This window comes from Astatotilapia calliptera, chromosome 23 (assembly GCF_964374335.1).
Source record: "Astatotilapia calliptera chromosome 23, fAstCal68.1, whole genome shotgun sequence".
Classification (NCBI taxonomy): domain Eukaryota; kingdom Metazoa; phylum Chordata; class Actinopteri; order Cichliformes; family Cichlidae; genus Astatotilapia; species Astatotilapia calliptera.
In genome coordinates, this window is record NC_137443.1 from 2,391,047 (window position 1) to 2,409,829 (window position 18,783).

The following is an 18,783-nucleotide window of genomic DNA, read 5'->3' on the forward strand; positions in this document are numbered from 1 at the left end:
GCGTAGAATACGTTTAGATCCTCACACAGAGAGGCCGTGGTCTGCGGTGTGCTGGTTTTCCCTCTAAAGTCTGTGATCGTGTTTAGTCCCTGCCACATACTCCGAGGGTTGTCAAACTGTTGCTCCACCCTGTCCCTGTACTCACGTTTGGCTGCTTTGATCGTCTTCCGGAGTTGGTAATGTGCGTGTTTGTAGTCCGATGTGTTCGCGGAGGCAAAGGCGGTGTTCCGTGCCGCCAGTGCCGTGCGAACATCTCCGTTAATCCAGGGTTTTTGATTTGGGAAGGATTTGACTGTTCTGGATGGGACGACATCTTCCACGCATTTCCTGATAAATCCACAGACTGAGTCTGTGTATTCATCAATGTCTCTGGCGGCCACGTGAAACATTTCCCAGTCCGCGTGATCAAAACAGTCCCGCAGCGCAGACTCCGATTGGTCCGTCCAACAGTGCACCGCCCTCCGGGTTGGAGCTTCCTGTTTCAGCTTCTGCCTGTAGGCGGGCAGGAGCAGGATGGAGCAGTGATCTGATTGGCCGAATGGGGCGCGGGGGAGGGCTTTGTACGCATCCCGGAAAGAGGTGTAACAGTGGTCGAGTAGCCGGTTTCCACGTGTGTTGAAAAGGATGTGTTGATGGAGTTTTGGTGAGACTTTCTTCAGGTTTCCCTTATTAAAGTCTCCGGCTGTGATAAACGCTGCCTCTGGGTGTGCGGTTTCCTCGCTGCTGATCGCGCTGTACAGTTCCCTGAGTGCACGGTCAGTGTCGGCTTGTGGGGGAATGTAAACAGCCGTAATAATCACTGCTGTAAAGGATAAGGATAAGGAGCCGGATTGTGTCGTTCACGTCAAAGACCCGGCTCTAAGAGCCGTTTCGTTCGCGACCGACACATCACTAGCATCTGGTGAAGTGCTTGTGCTGAAAGGTGTGTCTTTACAACGTTAACGTTCCTGCTCAAGCGCAATTCTGCCAAAAATGGTGGACCAAAGTTTCTCCACGGTGATGTGAAAGTTCTTGGTGGGTAAGTACTTTTCACACAGGGCCACGTAGGTCTGGAAAGCTACGGTGGCCCTGAGTGGCCAAACGGACTGCAACTTTAGAAAACACATGCAAAAAGAAAAACGCTGCAAAAGCACACACAACACAACGGAAATGTTTCTGGGGAGACAATAACCGGACGGACCAGTTGCAGGAACCAAAACATGTATGTATGGCTGTATCCCAATTCAGGGTCTGCAGCCTTAAACGGTCCTCAAGGGCCGCGTACTCAAAGACCGCTGAGGTCTTTGAGTGAAGTGCGAGGCTTGTAGGCTTGTGAAATGGGACGGTCTAGCCTCCGTCACGCTGCCCAGGTTGCCTAGCAACCATGATACTAACAGCTGGAAACGTTTCATACAGCTTTGTTTGACAGAAATGAAGGAGAACATATTTTGTACATTTGTTTCTATTTGAACTTTGTGTGATTTGATAAGTATCTGAGGCTGAGACCACAGGACAGTAAAACATGATTTTTGGGCTTCATTTCTGCACTGAACAGTCATTTTAAGATTAGCTAGTAAATAACAATTAGCTGATGTTGTTCATGAGACTAAAGTCATCTCACTTTGGTAATGTAAATATAATATGGCCAATATTATATTAATCATTATTAGTTATTACAGCAGTGAACATGAACTCTGTGCCAAACTCTGAGCTTCAGTAAAGATTCAAGTTGCAGTTATTTATATTTCCTATCACCTTAAAGACAAGTATCTTTGACAATGCATATATAGGTGTATCATATATAAGAGACAAATATTGTTCTTTTAATATGTTGGCATTACTAAATTTGGCTCAATGCTTACATATATGTGGAAAAAGCAAATGTACGAGCTGTGATAACTGTTTCTGATAGAATGAAGGGTAGACTGATATATTAAATATTCCTTTATTGGGTGAGAAAATCAGACCATGTCATAACTGCTTTAAGTCACACAGAATAGATATCAGAGCCTTAAACAGGCTGACTTCTGCTAAATGGGTCAAACTGGGCAGGAAGTCTACAAACACATAACATCCTTATAGAATATGATGTAACACTATAGATCAACTTATCTCAGAATATATAAAGCATGTAAACAATTACAGCAATATGATGCAACAAACACAGCAGTGCTACTGATCCAAAATACTCAAAGCTTCATAGAACTGGAACAAACATTTATTTTTAGTTCCATTCTGCTGCTGATACAGACTTTAGGTTTCTGAACATTAAACTTGTTGCTGCCTTTCATAGTGTGTAACTTGAAGGCCCTGAGTACTTTCTCCCACACTGGAAACACTGGGATGATCACATTATTTGAACATTACCTAATAAGACTGATTCAGGACAGACAGTTATGTTAAACTTTCCTAGCAGTCCTTCACAAACAGGGAACAGTCTGTCTATTCTCTCCATCTGTCAGCTGCTGCTGGCTCTTCCTCCTCCTCTTCCTCACACACTGCTGAGTTTGTCCTGGTGGATCATCAGGGCTGCAAAGCCTCACAGATGATGTGCAGCAGTGGCTCCCTCAGTCTGTCCTCACTCTGGACACTTGCAGTCGTCACACATGGAAATCAAATGTGTGATAAGCTGCAGGATTCAAACACAAGTGTAACTTATAAACACATGTTCATACTTTTATTCCACAATCAGAGAGAAAGAAACAGAGAGAGAGTGCAGGACAGACAGACAGGTGACAGTCTCAGGTGTACACACTGCTACACAACAGCACAGAGAAGCAGGATTTAGTGTTTGTGTTATTACGAGTGTAAACAAGAAGAGTTCCCAGATGGTGCAGTGGACACATGTGTGACTGCTGTGATTAAAGCATCTTTCTTTCAGCTTAACGAGTGAACCGTCAGCTCGTTCAAACACGCATTCGTTTGGCTCGACACCACCGAACAGAGGCAGCAATATAACATAGCTCACATTAACAGTGCAGTGGATCCTGCTTGTGCTGTGATATTCAGGACTGCAAACAGAGCAGCGTCACTGACTTTCAGCCTGTTGTGTTTGTGGATATATGACTGACTTTAATTATCCACAAAATCATCACATTCTCTGTGAGATTAAGGTCGACTATTGAACGGCGTATAAAGTAAAGGCTTTAAAACAAAGTAAACGCTGAAAGTACAAACATCGCTAATGTCACATAACTTTGCCGGCATGTGGCCAACAGTAATGTTTTAATGTTCCTCATTATTAAACATTTGCACATAAATAAGTGACATAATATTCAGAACTTACTTTTGAAAGTTTACTCTTTGGCCGCTCCACTTCCACTTCTTTGAAGTGTCTCCCAGTCCCAGGCTGTGTCCCAATTAAGAGACTGCACGCTTGAAGTACGCATTTTAAGTGCGGTTACGTCACCGCCACGCGACGACGGCTGTCCCAATTCGAAGTGTGCTTCAAATGCATACTCCAAATGCACCTGAACAGCGCGACGAAGCGTATACCGTCCCATTTCACAAGCCTCTCACTTCCGCACTTCTCGTACTTATAGTACGCACCGTACATAGTACGCGTAGTGCGCGTACTTCAAGCGTGCAGTCTCTTAATTGGGACACAGCCCCAGTGCACTTGTTAGCATGTTTTGGTTCGAGCAACTGGTCCGTCCCGTTATTGTCTCCACAGAAACATTTCCGTTGTGTTGTGTGTGCTTTTGCAGCGTTTTTCTTTTTACAAGTGTTTTTCTTTTTGCAGCGTTTTTCTTTGTGCAGTATTTTTCTTTTTGCAGCGTTTTTCTTTGTGCAGCATTTTTCTTTTTGCAGCGTTTTTCTTTTTGCAGCGTTTTTCTTTTTGGATGTGTTTTTCTTTTTGCAGCGTTTTTCTTTTTGGATGTGTTTTTCTTTTTGCAGCGTTTTTCTTTGTGCAGTATTTTTCTTTTTGCAGCATTTTTCTTTTTACAAGTGTTTTCCTTTTTGCAGCATTTTTCTTTTTGCAAACGTTTTTCTTTTTGCAGCATTTTTCCTTTTGCAAGTGTTTTCTTAAGTTGCAGTCCGTTTGGCCTCTCAGGGCCACCATAGAGAGCCTTTTTTCCCCCTTATAAATGAAGTGACTGCATTTTGTAATTACCCAGGTTATATTTATCCAACATTAAAATGTTTTTCATCTGAAACTTTTTTACTGTGACAAATATGCAAAAAATAACAAATGTACCATACTGTATGTGTACATCTGTGAGTGTGATACTATGTGGCGTTGCTTCAGCGTTTCACTTATAACGGGATGTGTTGAAATCCCTGAACACACCCAACGCTGGAAAGTGAATCATGTCCGTTCAGCACGCCTGCACAAAGTTTTGCTTAGTCACAATCCAGAGTGACGGCTTCTAATTAAGATAACCAAACTCACAGGAATTCTTTGGATTAAAAAAAAAACCTACTAAAGATTTAAAGAGCAAACTTTTCTTATATGATAAATTATGTGTGTTAATGGTTATTTGCAAAACCTTTTCTTGTTGGTAAGAGTAAATATGACTGTGATGTGCTAAAGGAAAATAATAAAACAGACAATACAGAAGAAGAAAATTTCACGTGTGATTTATTTGCGTGCACAAAAAACAGAAGACCGTAGGTTACAATTAGATGATACACTTTGATGCTTGCTGTTTGGTACAACATAACTTTGTACTAACTTTGAAGCTTTAGATAAATGTTAGCCCAGACACAAAGGTGCCAGGGGTTTTCTGAGAGCTTTCATTGATGACCAGAACATAACACCATCAAACAAAATGCAGCATCAAAAAGAAGTTAATGTTTATGTGACTGTGTCGGAAGTGTGTAGATGCACCTAATGGTGAATGTGAAAGCAATGTTTCACAGTATGTAAGGTATTAGTTTGGTAAATGCATAAAAATAACAATGAAAAACACTTTTATGCACTCAGCTTCACAGTTTTTCAATAACCATATGAAAGAGTCACATTCTCTCATTTAGTAAGCAAGTGTTGCAAAGTATTCTTTCCACCAGACTGTGAATATAAATCCCAGATTTTTGTTCTTTAGTTTTTGTAGCGCTAATTATTGTTTTTAACGTATAGACGTGTTCAATGTCCGGCAAAAAAGTTCGGGAAACAAAAGATCAGAAGAAGAAGTTGCTTTCCAAACAGACTCCAGGCTCTCTTAATCACATCCTTCCTCTTAGCTGTGGGAGAAAAATGTGGAAGTTCATGGCACATATTTAACCTCTGCATCCATGCATACTAACTAAAATTAGACCTGAAAAATTATAAAATAAGTGGAACTGCAATGTGTTTTACAGTCTATAAAAGTTAAACATTTTCACTGTGTCGTCAGCTCCACGAGGCATGAGCGCAAATTTGATTTTAACCCTGGGATAAATTTTAACTGACATTGAAACCTCTGTTTGTTCCGAAGCAAAAGAAAAACTGGTTTGTCACCTTTAAACTGTTCGTTGCGCTGTAGCTCAGCCCGCTTACATCCTCCACAACGCTGTCATTTGTCTCGGATTGATCGATTCTTGCCTAGGCTCCTCTAAGGTGGGCATTTTTCGCTTCTCATGTGCGGTCACGTGAGAGTCTTTTAATTATTGCTTTTGTGCCATAAAGGAAAGCTTTGTCAGCAGTGTGCGTTTTATTTCCATATGCACCCAGACACAATCTAAAGTTACACCCCCCAAAACAAACAAAAACCCACGCATATCGAGGACTTTGTGGTGGCGGAGACCTGAGGTGAAGTCAAAATCGCGCTCGCTCTGTTGCAGGTTCAGCTGTCCGGTCCTGTCTGAGAAAAAAAAAAAACTAAAGAAGATGCGGCGTATGCGCATGCTCATTAACGATGAGCTGACGTCTGACTGGAATCTGATTGGAGATGATTTCAGAAAGAAGCTTTAACACAGCGACCTCCGGTTTCCTCTAATAACGAATTGACATAAAAACAAAGCTCGCGAGTTCAGGCTGACACACTTCAAATACAGGTTGCAATAATTCTAATTCCGGTAATGAATAAGTTAAACAACAGTATCACCACTGGGTTATTACAAGCTCGGTGTAATTATTTGCTATTGAAAACTGAACAACAAGACGGTCGTTTAATTTCAAACTGCACGCGAAAGATTTTAAGTTTCACTTTCGGTTAAATGTTTCGAGCTGAGTATCAAAAAGAGGCGCTTTATTAGAGTTCAAAGCCTCGCTGACGAAACACAAGAAACAAACAAACCAGTTCAATCTGTGAACTGGAAAATAATATTTAGATAATTTTATAGAAAAGGTGACAGCAGCATTATGTTTCCTTTACATTCAGAAACGCTGTTTTGTGGCACACAATGGACGGGCCTCAGAAAGCTCAGTGTGTTTCCTCAGAGTCTATTGACAGATTTTAACGATTTGACTATTAACATGTAAACATTATCCTTAAATTCATTGTGTAGCCTGTAAAGGTGCATACTGGTTTAATAAGTATAAAATTGCTCCTTGCACTACTCTCTGTAGTGTAAATCTTATGGCTTTACTTCCTAACTTCTGCTTAGTAAACATGTGAAAGCACAACTGTACTTAGGTGACTGTAAATGTCACCTAAATATTAAAGAAAAACAGAATACAAATTTGATTTCATTTGTTAATGTAATAGCAAAGTAAGATGACTCAAATGCAACAGATTTAAACACACAGCACATGTTGTGGCCACAGACAGTAATCTGCTCATTTAGTTTCACAAAGGTTCTAGAAACAAATGAAAGATTATAGTGCTTCAGCATAAATGCAATCCATTATTATTATTATTATTATTATTATTATTATTATTATTAAGTCTATATGTAAGCTGATAGAAACAATAGTTTCACTCTATCCACGACCACTTATCCCTGTGTTATTTATTATTAAATTTAACTGAATTTTATTTTTTATTTTTCAATATGTATCTTTTAGTGTTGAAAAGATGAAAAAAAAATTAAGACCATTATGTGTGTTATTGACGTGACATAATTTTTACATCTCACTGTTATGCTCCAGCAGCTGGAATTTGTCCACTAATGTCATTTTAGGTCATTCATAATTAAACCAATAAGGTCAGAATTACAAAAACTAACAGAACAAGAAAAAACAAACTCACGCCTGAAGCCTTAAAACTCACAAAACTACAAAATATTCAGAGCACAAACCACTGTACTGACATGTAAAATAATTAGCCTACATCTTTTACATGGCTCTTTATTGCTAAACACACACACACACACACACACACACACACACTACACTAAAACTTTTGTTTTGTTCCTTTATTTTGTGTTTTTGACTTAACTGGGCTCAGGAAAAATCCCTCCCATATTATTTTGGGAGCAGAAACTCTTCTCGTGTAAGGTGCAGTTTGATCCACTCACTGATGGTTTTGGATGAACGTGGCTGTGTCCGTGTGGCCATTGCCGCGCGCGAGCTGCTCGGCGGTGAGTCCGTCATTGTTGCGTACGCCGCGATTCTCGGTGTATCCAATGAGCAGCCTGACAACCTCCAGGTGACCCTTACTGGCGGCCAGGTGCAGCGGAAGGTTACCTTCATATGGAGTTATAAGTCAATCAAAACCAGGTGCGAGAAGAAAACAAAACAGAAGTAAATCAAATCATTTAATTCCGTACCTCTTTCATCTGCGATGTTAACGTCGGCCCCATAGTTTAGCAGCACGCGCACAGAATCCACGAATCCTTCACGAGCGGCATCGTGGGTCACGGTGAGACCGCAGGAGGGATCTGGCACATTCGGATTTGCCCCCGCTTGCAGCAGAGTCTCAATGACCCGGGAGTCCCCCAACTTCACTACCTGCACACACACAGCATGGAGGGAGAGAGAGGATGGATGCGGGAGATAATTTAGGAGAAGAAGAAGCTTTAAGGAGCTGCCCAGGGTGTGCCTGGCGATTATCATTTTTATATTTAAATATTAAATTCATCCCATGACACCAAATCCCAATTTAATGCATTTAATGCTCAATAAGTGTATTGCTATTAATTCATTGGCCCCGCATTGGCCCCGCCTCTCCTCCTGACGTTTCTTGTCGTCACAGGGAAAATCTGCGCCTGCCATTGGACAGCAGCATCAGCGGACCTGTTTCTATTGGTGGCACACAGGTAAGGACTGCGTCATACAGATAGGTGAAAAACATCTTCACCAGCTCGTCTGGACTCGTGCATGTCAGCATGTATGAATTTCAAAGTTACTATGCATAATTATGAACTCGCGAGCACACGATATGTTGGATGAGCGGTCAACGAGGAGGAGCTTCCTCTCTGAGTGGACCGTTCAGCTGTAGGCCTGCACCCAATACGATCGTTCATATTAAACCTCGTGTGACACGCAGACAGTGCACGAGCAAAAACAACAACAAAAAAGCACGTTTAAAATCAGATCCAAGCAGGGCACGGGCTGCTAATCTGGCAAACCGGGCATTTTTCACGTTGGGCTGACGGACTTTTGGTTCGCTGCGCACAGGCCTAACAAGCACTGACAGCAGCCCATTGGTTCATTTTCATGAGACTGGAGTTCCCACTTAAATGTCTTCGCTACCTCCGCTAAAAACAGGCCTTCTGGTCAAACTGCTGCACATGATTATTTGCCTTTCTGAACAGGTTTGCTCTTAAAGGTAACTCCATCCTGGAAGAATTAATTTTAATCAAGCAAGCAAGCAATTAAACTAGATATGTATGGATTTCAAAATCTTGTTTGGTTTTCAAATGTAATTTTTTTCAGTGATATCATCTTTAATAGCAGGAAATTAATTAAGCATCGAATTGTTGTTTTTTTCTTCATTTTTTCAATATTTTTCTAGTAACTTATATTTGACACGAGCATAAAAAATGGAAAATTCTGTTTTTGTAGTGTCAAGAGATTTATTCTAAAGACACTTCTTCAGCTTAGAGTCAGAGAGTAGAAACACACACGCTGCAGTTTTTACTTGCAGGGCAGAGCGCTCACACCAAAGTGGGGGCCCTGTGATGTGCATGCTCTGTTCTTGCATTTGTCTTTATTTATACACAAGAAAAGTAATACAATAATGAATACATTTGTTCAGTGGAATGTTGATACGCGAGCATGTGCGTATGTGATTGTGCGTGTGTGTTAGAATGTGGGAAGCAGCCCTTTTTCCTTTTTCCTTGTTTGCTGTAGACATGGGCGGGTCCTTTGTCTGTGTGCCTCATGCTTCACGACTCTGCTTTCTTTTCTGTGCCCTACTTTATGATGAAATGCAGCTGCTACTTAAAAAGTTATCACTAAAACAAACAAAAACAAAACTCAGACTAAGACTTTTTTTCCCCAAACATGGTGTTGGATAGATACATAAAGGATCTGTTCAGACCTCTGCCCACAACCATAAACCAGTAAATACTTATTCTTTATTTTCCGCTTCTTGTAAAATTAAGAGACTTGAACAATTTATATATTTTGTCCTAAAGCAAAAAATGTACATCTGAATAAATCCAGGTTCTTTTTAACAGCTAACACCCTCACTCACCATTTCCTTAACACCACCATTTTGCTGCTCCTCAGCTCCATTGACAATTTCAGACTTTAATGTTGTCTCGGATTTGCTGATTTCTCTTAATTACAATAATATGAACACAAGTTTATTCTTTACTTCATGTGATAAAAAAAAAAACTACAGCTCTTTCTGAGTCAAGTACAAAATCTGCATTTGAAAAAGAAATTGTGAAACTAAGGAAGTGATAACAGAACATCTTATTACTCCATAAAACACACTCATGCACATACATATGTATTTATATTAATCTATAAATGTATTAAAATCTGATAGTAAATCATGAATTTCAGCTTTTTAGACTTTTGGTAAACTGTTCATCTTTTTCACTACACTTAAATCTATTTTGGAGAGTCCAAACTTATAACTGCCACATACAGATTTCTGCACTTCAAAAAATATTTACATCGATCTGAGACGATTGTATTCAGTATAATGATGACATTATCGAAGCTGGTGGATATTTGAAGAGCACATGTGAGGAGGCCTCAGCCTCTAACACAAAGCACTAAAACAAGGAAGTAAATCAAGCTGCTAGCAAGCAAAACAGACTGAAATCGTCCAAATATGTTTAAAATCACTTTGGAAAAAAGCCAGTTCAAACGGTTTTTATTACTTACCTGTATTGCAGTCCTATTAAACACATTTTTAATATTTACATCAGCTCCATTTTGCAGTAAAGTTATGATTTCTAATAGATTTCCAGTTGCACAGGCATTGCAGAGTTGGTCAGAGAGACTCATATCAGGTGTCCCTTTAAAACGCAATACAAAGCAAACTTATCACCTAAATTTTTTCTGTAGGCTGTGTTGAAGACTGAAATAATCCGGGAGGGTGGACTGGCCAAATACAGAAATCTGAAACATGTCCCTCCCACCCTTACATCATCCTTGACTGTGCAGCTCAAGCTGTTACTGAACAAGAATTAGACAAAATTAGTCACTTCAAATTCAAATATTAGAAGTGACTAATTATATCTCGATTTTGTTTTGAGCTGTATTCAGCTCAGTGGCTTCCCCGTGGGTTCAGTGTTTATTTTGACACACGGCAGAGCTGGAGATTTATTGCACATCTGGTTTTTGACAAGTTACCCCTAAACTAATTATTCTGAAATTTAAAAATATATCATTAGGTGCAGTCCTTATGTATAAAACTAAAAATATCTTATACCCCCTTACATTGTTTTATTTTTGTCTGTTTGTTTGTTTGATTTTTTTTTTTTTAGAACTGGGAAAGCAAAATTAAGAAAATATATGACTGGAGATAGGACTAATTCATTAGTTTTATTATGATGAAACTGGATGAAACAAGCGATATCTTGCGCAAGGATATTTGGCATATACCAAATATCCTTGCGCAAGATATCAACTCCAAGTTGTATCGATCAGAATACAAAACACCATGTGTGTGCATGGTAGTTAGAAAGCACTTAAAAAGCATAGAAGATAGTGCTTGTGTGAATGTGGCGTGTTGTATAGAGCGCTTCGAGTACTCCGGTAGAGTACAATCAACACTGATTACATGTTTACAGCTTCTATTTGAGCATGTTATGCTTGTCCAGCAGCAAAATAAATGATGCCTCTCCCACCCTTCCCGAGATACTGATATACTCCATGTAGGTCATAATTAGAATATTCAAAGAAAATAATATTACAGATTTTGCCTATTTTTCCTGCTCCCCTGCTGATTTTCCTGCGTGACATTTTATTGATGTGATGTTTGAGCCTGTTTATGGAAAAAGCTGCATGGAGCCTTTTCACAATATCTATATGTCAGGGATACAGTAAGCCGCCTGCAGCCTGAAAAAACGGAACCAAAGCCAGAACTGTGACAATGATGTCTGAATAACAAAAAGCAAGCAAAAACACAAAATAATTAAATAGATAAATATAAAAACTTACGTCAAATGAGATTAAAACCGTAGCACACCTTCCTCCTGCTGTTCAGTGCGTGGCATCACATTTTCTAAACGACTCGAGCTGAAAATCCCCCCGAAAAACAGCCAAAAAAAGGAAAAGAAAAGAAAGAAAAAATAAAATGTCGCCTCCACGCGTGATTTCAAGCATGTGATGCATTTACTGGCAGTTCCCGCTCGTTTTCAAAAGTAATTCGAGTTTGTATTTCCGTTTTTAACCTGTTACAGGATGAAAGAGGGAGCCAGACACGGGGATGACTTTCGTTAGAAACGTCGCGCAGTCACCGTGAGGCGAGCCTCCTCTCAGTTTAAAAAAGCCTCTCGGATGAATCCACAGCTCGTGAAGATCAGAGGTTCTTTCCAAAGAGGAGGAGACGGCCTGATTGGACGGTTCCTCATCGGCTCATAGGCGGGACGGTTAACGGAACTTCATAACACGGTAATAATGGTGGTGCCTTCATTCATTGTCCATGTGAATGTTTTGAAACGTCGACGCGCTGGCGCAGACGATGCGCGCCTTTTATTATGACATTACAGATGCGGAGCAAGAGCTCTATTTCTTTTTCGTCACGTCACGGCCTGCGTGCTTTTAGTTTCTTTGTCTTTGCCGCCCTCTCCTGTAACAAGCTGTGCATCTACGGTCACCTCATTTGGTGGGACAGTTATTGCGGATCAGCAGCTTTTGAAATACTCAGACCAGCCCGTCTGGCGAGTGTTGCCAACTTAGCGACTTTGTCGCTATATTTAGCGAGTTTTCAGAGCCCCTTAGCGACTTTTTTTCTAAAAAGCGACTAGCGACAAATCTGGCGACTTTTTCTGGTGTTACTGGAGACTTATTTATGACGACTTTTTGACGTGAAAGCGCGTATCGCTTTCACTCTCAACAAGCAGCGGTGCTGCCGTGGGCACCTCGCCCGTTCCAAAGCGCTCACGGGCGGAGGATGGTCCTCCCCCAGCTCAACACGCTATCAGGGCAGGAGATGTTCACACCCGTGCGTCCAAACTGCAAATGAATCGCTTATGAGCAAAGTCGCTGCTCCGCACTGACTGTAACACAGTCTGTTCTTCTTTTACTGTTATGCTGTTTTGTGGATCACAAGGTTTAAAACTACTTATAAACACACATAGCCTACACACAAATTAACTCCACCAGAGTGCCAATCTCGGGTCACTTTTGCCGGTCCAGGCCCGGATAAAGGAGCAGGGTTGGAATTGTGACATTATTAAAAAATAATAATTGTAATAAATTAAAGAAATTTAATAATAATTTGTAGTTCTAAATAAATTCTAAATTCGTTTAAGACGTTTTTTACTCACCTTATGTCTCTTCCACGATGTTATTCCTCTCTCCAACAACGCAGGTTACAATTACATTAGCATGACCAATTATGCAAATTAGGCGATGACGTCATTTAGCGACTTCTAGCGACTTTTAGCACAGCCAATAGCGATTTTCCTTACTGAGGAGTTGGCAACACTGCGTCTAGCACCAACAATCACAACGCATTCAAAGTGACTTCATTCATTCAGGTCATCGTAGTCTAAGGAGCTTGCAAAGAAAAGCGTCTGGACTTCTTTAAGTTGCTTGAAGACGTTTCACCTCTCATCCGAGAAGCTTCTTCAGTTCTAAGGTCAAATGGTGGGGAGTCCCAGATTTAAACCTAGTGGGAGTGTCCCCCCACAGGTACTGGTACTTCCCCACATCACATCAACATCACCATCTCTCTGGCCTGTTCACATCTGGGATTTCTCCCATACCTCTCCACAAAATCCAACACATCTGTGCTGTACTCCTGCTCCTGCTTATCTCTGATGTATTTGTGCATCACCAAATGGCCGAATCGCACTTAAGAAATCAAAAAAGCCTAGCAGCTGTTACTGTCTAGATGGAAGTATAACCTCTCTGCAGCATGTAGATGAATGCATCAGCCACTCCCAGATTTGGTTTGTCATACAAACTGACTATTGTGGGGAGATGTGCTGTGTCAGTTGTTTTAAGTGTTTTAGGGCTGAAAGGAGTGTAGTTCATTTGTCCGGAAGTTCTGACTATGCAAATCTGACGGGAAACTGTAGCCAGGCACACCCACACTAACTGGAAGTTACAGTTAAGACAAAAAGTCTTGTTCATAACTGCTCAGGCTATGTTTAGTCCCAGTGACTGCCAGCTGTTTGCAAACAAGGAATGTGAGACATTTGAAAACTTACACAGACTTTAGTCAGATTCAAAGACAGAGCCTTCTCTTTTGGCTCTCAGCGAAGGCGGTCGCACTTTTCTCCTCTCCTGCCCTTATCTTCCCTGCTTAGCTTCTTATGTCCTCCCTATTGTCCACTTAAAATATGTTTACATAACTATTTTTGCATTTGTTGCAATTTCAGCTGTCCTCTTGGCCAGATTTAAAGTCAACAATAACTTTTTTTAACTGCATAAATAAAGGATACATAAAGTCACTGCCAAAAACTGATTGCGGCTTCTACCTTGTTACAGGAATGTTGTTTGTTGCTGGATATTCTGTGGTCTTAGTTTTACTTGACTTGTCTGCTGCTTTTGACACGGTTAATCACAACATTCTTCTATCAAGATTGGAACATGTTGTTGGTCTCAAAGGTTTTATCTTGGTTTAAATCCTATCTCTCAGAGAGGTCGTTCTCTGTTGCTATGGGGCAACACTCCTCGGCTTCTGCCCCTATTTATTGTGGTGTGCCTCAAGGGTCCGTGCTCGGTCCTGCTCTTTTCTCTTTGTACATGTTGCCGTTGGGATTAATTTTTAGAAAACATAACATCTCCTTTCACTGTTATGCCGATGATATCCAGATTTATTTACCTTTGAAATCCGATGTGACTGCTTCTTTGCAACCTCTGTTCAACTGTTTGCATGAAGTAAAAATTTGGTTATCACATAATTTTCTTACATTGAACGAGAATAAGACCGAAATCATAGTCTTTGGTAGTCACACTCCGCTAGACCAGTTAGCTGACGCCCTAGGCCCTCTCGCTAGCCATCTTTCGTCCACTGTAAGAAACCTCGGAGTGTTCCTGGATGGCTCTTTTAAACTCGAGAAACAGGTGTCCACTGTGGTAAAAAACAGCTTTTACCAGTTGCGTCAGATTTCCAAAGCAAAGCCGTTCCTTCCTTTAAAAGATCTTGAAAAGCTTATCCACGCATTTATTACATCCAGATTGGACTACTGTAACTCCCTCTACTCGGGCCTCCAACACTCCTCTCTTTGCTGGCTCCAGTTAATTCAAAATGCAGCTGCGCGTCTTTTAACAGGTACGAGAATTCATGAACACATAACTCCAATTTTAGCCAAATTACATTGGCTCCCTGTTAAATATCGTATAGATTTTAAAATTCTTTTGTTCACTTTTAATATTTTGAATAATTTAGCGCCCAGTTATCTTTCTGATTTACTCCATTCATACAATCCCAACAGGGCACTTAGATCATCCAACCATAGGCTCCTAGCACAACCTAGGACTCGAATGAAGTCGAGAGGCGACCGGGCCTTTGCATCCGTGGCACCCAGACTCTGGAATAACCTCCCCGTTCATATTCGCACTGCCGAGTCTATCCAGTCTTTTAAATTACGTCTTAAAACTTATTTTTTTACTTTGGCTTTTGATTCTGTCTAGTTGGCTGTTTTAGCTTGTTGCGTTGTTACCTATTGTTTGTTGTCCTCTTCTATTGTTTGTTTTAACTGTCTCATGTTTTTATTGACTGTGAAGCACTATGGTCAACACTGTTGTTTTTAATATGTGCTATATAAATAAATTTTGATTTGATTTGATTTGAAAATGACATGATATTATTCATGAGGGATACATTTGACATATGTTTCACATATTATAGACCAGCAAGTTATTTATAGCAGTTTAAATACAAGCAATCAGTTTTTGGCAAATACCGGCAAGGCCACTTTACCCTGCGCTTTTATTTTTAAGAGTACCTTAGCACTTCCTCTTTTATTGTGTCAGACTTCCTGTTCTGTTCTCAGTGAAACGACACAAAGACGTTGCTTCAGAGTGAGTGAACAACCTTTATTTTTGGAAATATTCATGTAAAACCATGAACTTTATTTACCTGTCACATGCTATAACTTGGGAACGTTTATACAATGTGGTTGAATTGCTTTTTGTTTTGTACATGCATGTCATTGGTTTGTGGTGTGGAAAGACTGGCAAAGAGATGAGGAGGCTGCTAGCAGGTTCAGCATGATTGGAAGCAGAAGTTTGTGTAATGATTGCAAACGATTGTTTATTTTATTTAAGACACAGGTTGTCTTTATTTTCATTTGTTAAATGCTGTGACATAAATTGTTTAAAGGTGCTGATTTATGTTAATGTCCTGATTTGAGTTCAACATATAATTTTCTATGATGTAAAATGTGAATTTCTTCATTTCTACTAAAATGTTATAATGGCATTTGTTTGTGCATCCTTATAGTTTTAACGGTGCCATATTGTCGATGGTTTAAAAGAGGAGAGAATAAAGTTGCATCAGTCGAAGCTCTCTGCGTCATGAGTGGTAATTCCAAGTGGGCAGCTACATGAATGACTGTTTAGCACTGATAGAAGTACATGCTGCATCTGCTATGCAGCATGTACTTCTATCTCTGGAAATTCCTCATTCCTCGTCTCAACTATGAGCATGCACTATGAACTTTATCACAGTTATAATGAATACAAACTGTGAAGAACTATTTTCTGTAGTGCCTAAAATAACATTTGGATGTTGGGTTGCTTAATAGTCATCCAGGAAATAACATTAACATAGAAACTACTGAGCTACAGGGTATTGCTTCTGCTATGGTTTTCTAGTCTGCTTTTTAATGGAGGAATGATATAAAAGAGTCAACTGTTAGAAAGCCTTCAGACAAGAATCGAGTTGAACACAGTTTCTGAATACAAGAAGTTTTTTTAAGAGACTCTGTGCCATTCCCTTTCTTTCAACGGTTAGTTGTTACTCAATGATGCAATCAGCTATTCTAAACCCTCCAACGGGAGGCATGCTGTGCATACTCATGCACACAAGGGTAAATGTGTGCATGTTCACAAGCATGCGTGTATATGTGAACATGCACACACGCATGCATGTGCATAAGTGAACGTTGATGCACATATTCTATTGTCAGCTCTTGGGCCATGACAATATTGCCAGTCCTTCGTGAGGGCACGCATTGTCGTGAGTGGCAAATTAATATCTTTCTGCATCATCCATATCTCACATCAACTTCAACTGTTGCTTCACAGGGTGCCTCTTATTGAAAACCCTAACAATCAGATGACCTTCTATGAGCAAGTACTTGGTGACAACGGGAAGGAAAAAATATCTTTTAAAAGGAAGAAACCTCCCGCATAACCAGGCTCAAGCAGGGGTAGTCATCTGCTACGAGGGGTGGGGGGCGAGGGGTGGAAGATATTGTGCTGCCTTGAAACTACGCTTGGATCTCGTGATGGCATGTACGGATGTGTCATCCTAGAGATGTTTGACTACCTGTGCAATGCCGATGGGCGTAAAGTAACGTCTCACTCCAGCCAGAGCGACGAGGACACTAACCAAAAGCAGAACTAGTAAAAAGAAAAAAAAACTATCAGGAGGGATAAGTACATTAAAAAAGCAACCTAAATACACCCAGTGATTCTGATTCAGTAGCTTGTAGAACCACCTTTAGCAGCTTTACCTTGAAAGGATGAGTTTGTTTAAATTTATCAGTCTGTCACATTGTTGGGCAATAAATTTTGCCACTCTTCTGTATAACTGTACTTCTACATGAGCCAACACATGCAGCACAAACAAAAGTGACAGCAAAGACTTGTGGTCTGTCACATTGTGTGTTTACTCATATAGCAATATTTAAATAGGCATTTTATTACATTCTATGTGAGCAGTAGGGTCCCCACATTCAGGTGTTTTTGCATTGTTTTCACTTTTTATACCAAAACATATCACATAACTGCCTGTATTCTTGATGTTGGTATGTAAAATAATTAGTGTCCTGTAAAAAGATAAATACATAAACGCAAAGTTTGACGAGTTTGTATTCTGTCTTAACACAGCAAATAAAAAACGCTCAATAGAAATATGTTCTTTTTATTGGGTAAATGTTAGAGGTGGGAATCACCATACATCCCACGATACGATATTATCTCAATACTTAACGCACGATACGATATTATTGCAATTTTTTAAAATATTTTGCGATATTCAGATTCTGTACATAATGGTAAACTTTGATATTAGATAAAATGAATATTGATAAAGTCTCACACTCAGTCTTTCTCTCATTTCAGTCAGTTATATTGGTGACAAACTGAACGGTTTGTATTACAGTCTAGTCCAACTTAACTTTCAATTCAATTCAATTCAATTTTATTTATATAGCGCCAAATCACAACATAAGTCGCCTCAAGGCGCTTCATAGATACAGAGAAAAACCCAACAATCATATGACCCTCTATGAGCAAGCACTTTGGCAACAGTGGGAAGGAAAAACTCCCTTTTAACAGGAAGAAACCTCCAGCAGAACCAGGCTCAGGGAGGGGCGGGGCCATCTGCTGCGACCGGTTGGGGTGAGAGAAGGAAGACAGGATAAAAGACATGCTGTGGAAGAGAGACAGAGGTTAATAACAGATATGATTCAATGCAGAGAGGTCTGTTAATACATAGTGAGTGAGAAAGGTGACTGGAAAGGAAAAACTCAATGCATCATGGGAATCCCCCGGCAGCCTACGTCTATTGCAGCATAACTAAGGGAGGATTCAGGGTCACCTGGTCCAGCCCTAACTATATGCTTTAGCAAAAAGGAAAGTTTGAAGCCTAATCTTGAAAGTAGAGATAGTGTCTGTCTCCCAAATCCAAACTGGAAGCTGGTTCCACAGAAGAGGGGCCTGAAAACTGAAGGCTCTGCCTCCCATTCTACTTTTAAATACTCTAGGAACAACAAGTAGGCCTGCAGAGCGAGAGCGAAGTGCTCTAATAGGGTGATATGGTACTACAAGGTCATTAAGATAAGATGGGGCCTGATTATTTAAGACCTTGTATGTGAGGAGCAGGATTTTGAATTCAATTCTGGATTTAACAGGAAGCCAATGAAGGGAAGCCAAAACAGGAGAAATCTGCTCTCTCTTTCTAGTCCCTGTCAGGACTCTTGCTGCAGCATTTTGGATTAACTGAAGACTTTTCAGTGAGTTTTTTGGACATCCTGATAATAATGAATTACAGTAGTCCAGCCTGGAAGTAATAAATGCATGAACTAGTTTTTCAGTGTCACTCTGAGACAGAATATTTCTAATTTTAGAGATGTTGTGCAAATGGAAGAACGCAGTCTTACATATTTGTTTAATATGTGCATTGAAGGACA

General features: G+C 40.2%; 1 long non-coding RNA gene across 2 annotated transcripts; it reads right to left on the reverse strand.

Moving 5' to 3' along the window:
• Nucleotides 1–4,544: 4,544 nt before the first annotated feature.
• LOC113016354 (uncharacterized) lies at nucleotides 4,545–13,147 on the reverse strand. 2 transcript variants are annotated; one of them, XR_013905154.1, is made up of 4 exons: nucleotides 12,739–13,147; nucleotides 7,612–7,792; nucleotides 7,360–7,528; nucleotides 4,545–5,163 (listed from the first exon to the last, which is right to left on the reverse strand). It is a non-coding gene; the product is annotated as an uncharacterized LOC113016354 (long non-coding RNA). The 2 variants fall into 2 exon arrangements; XR_013905153.1 differs by lacking the exon at nucleotides 12,739–13,147 and adding an exon at nucleotides 11,408–11,650.
• Between the last annotated feature and the right edge of the window lie 5,636 nt (nucleotides 13,148–18,783).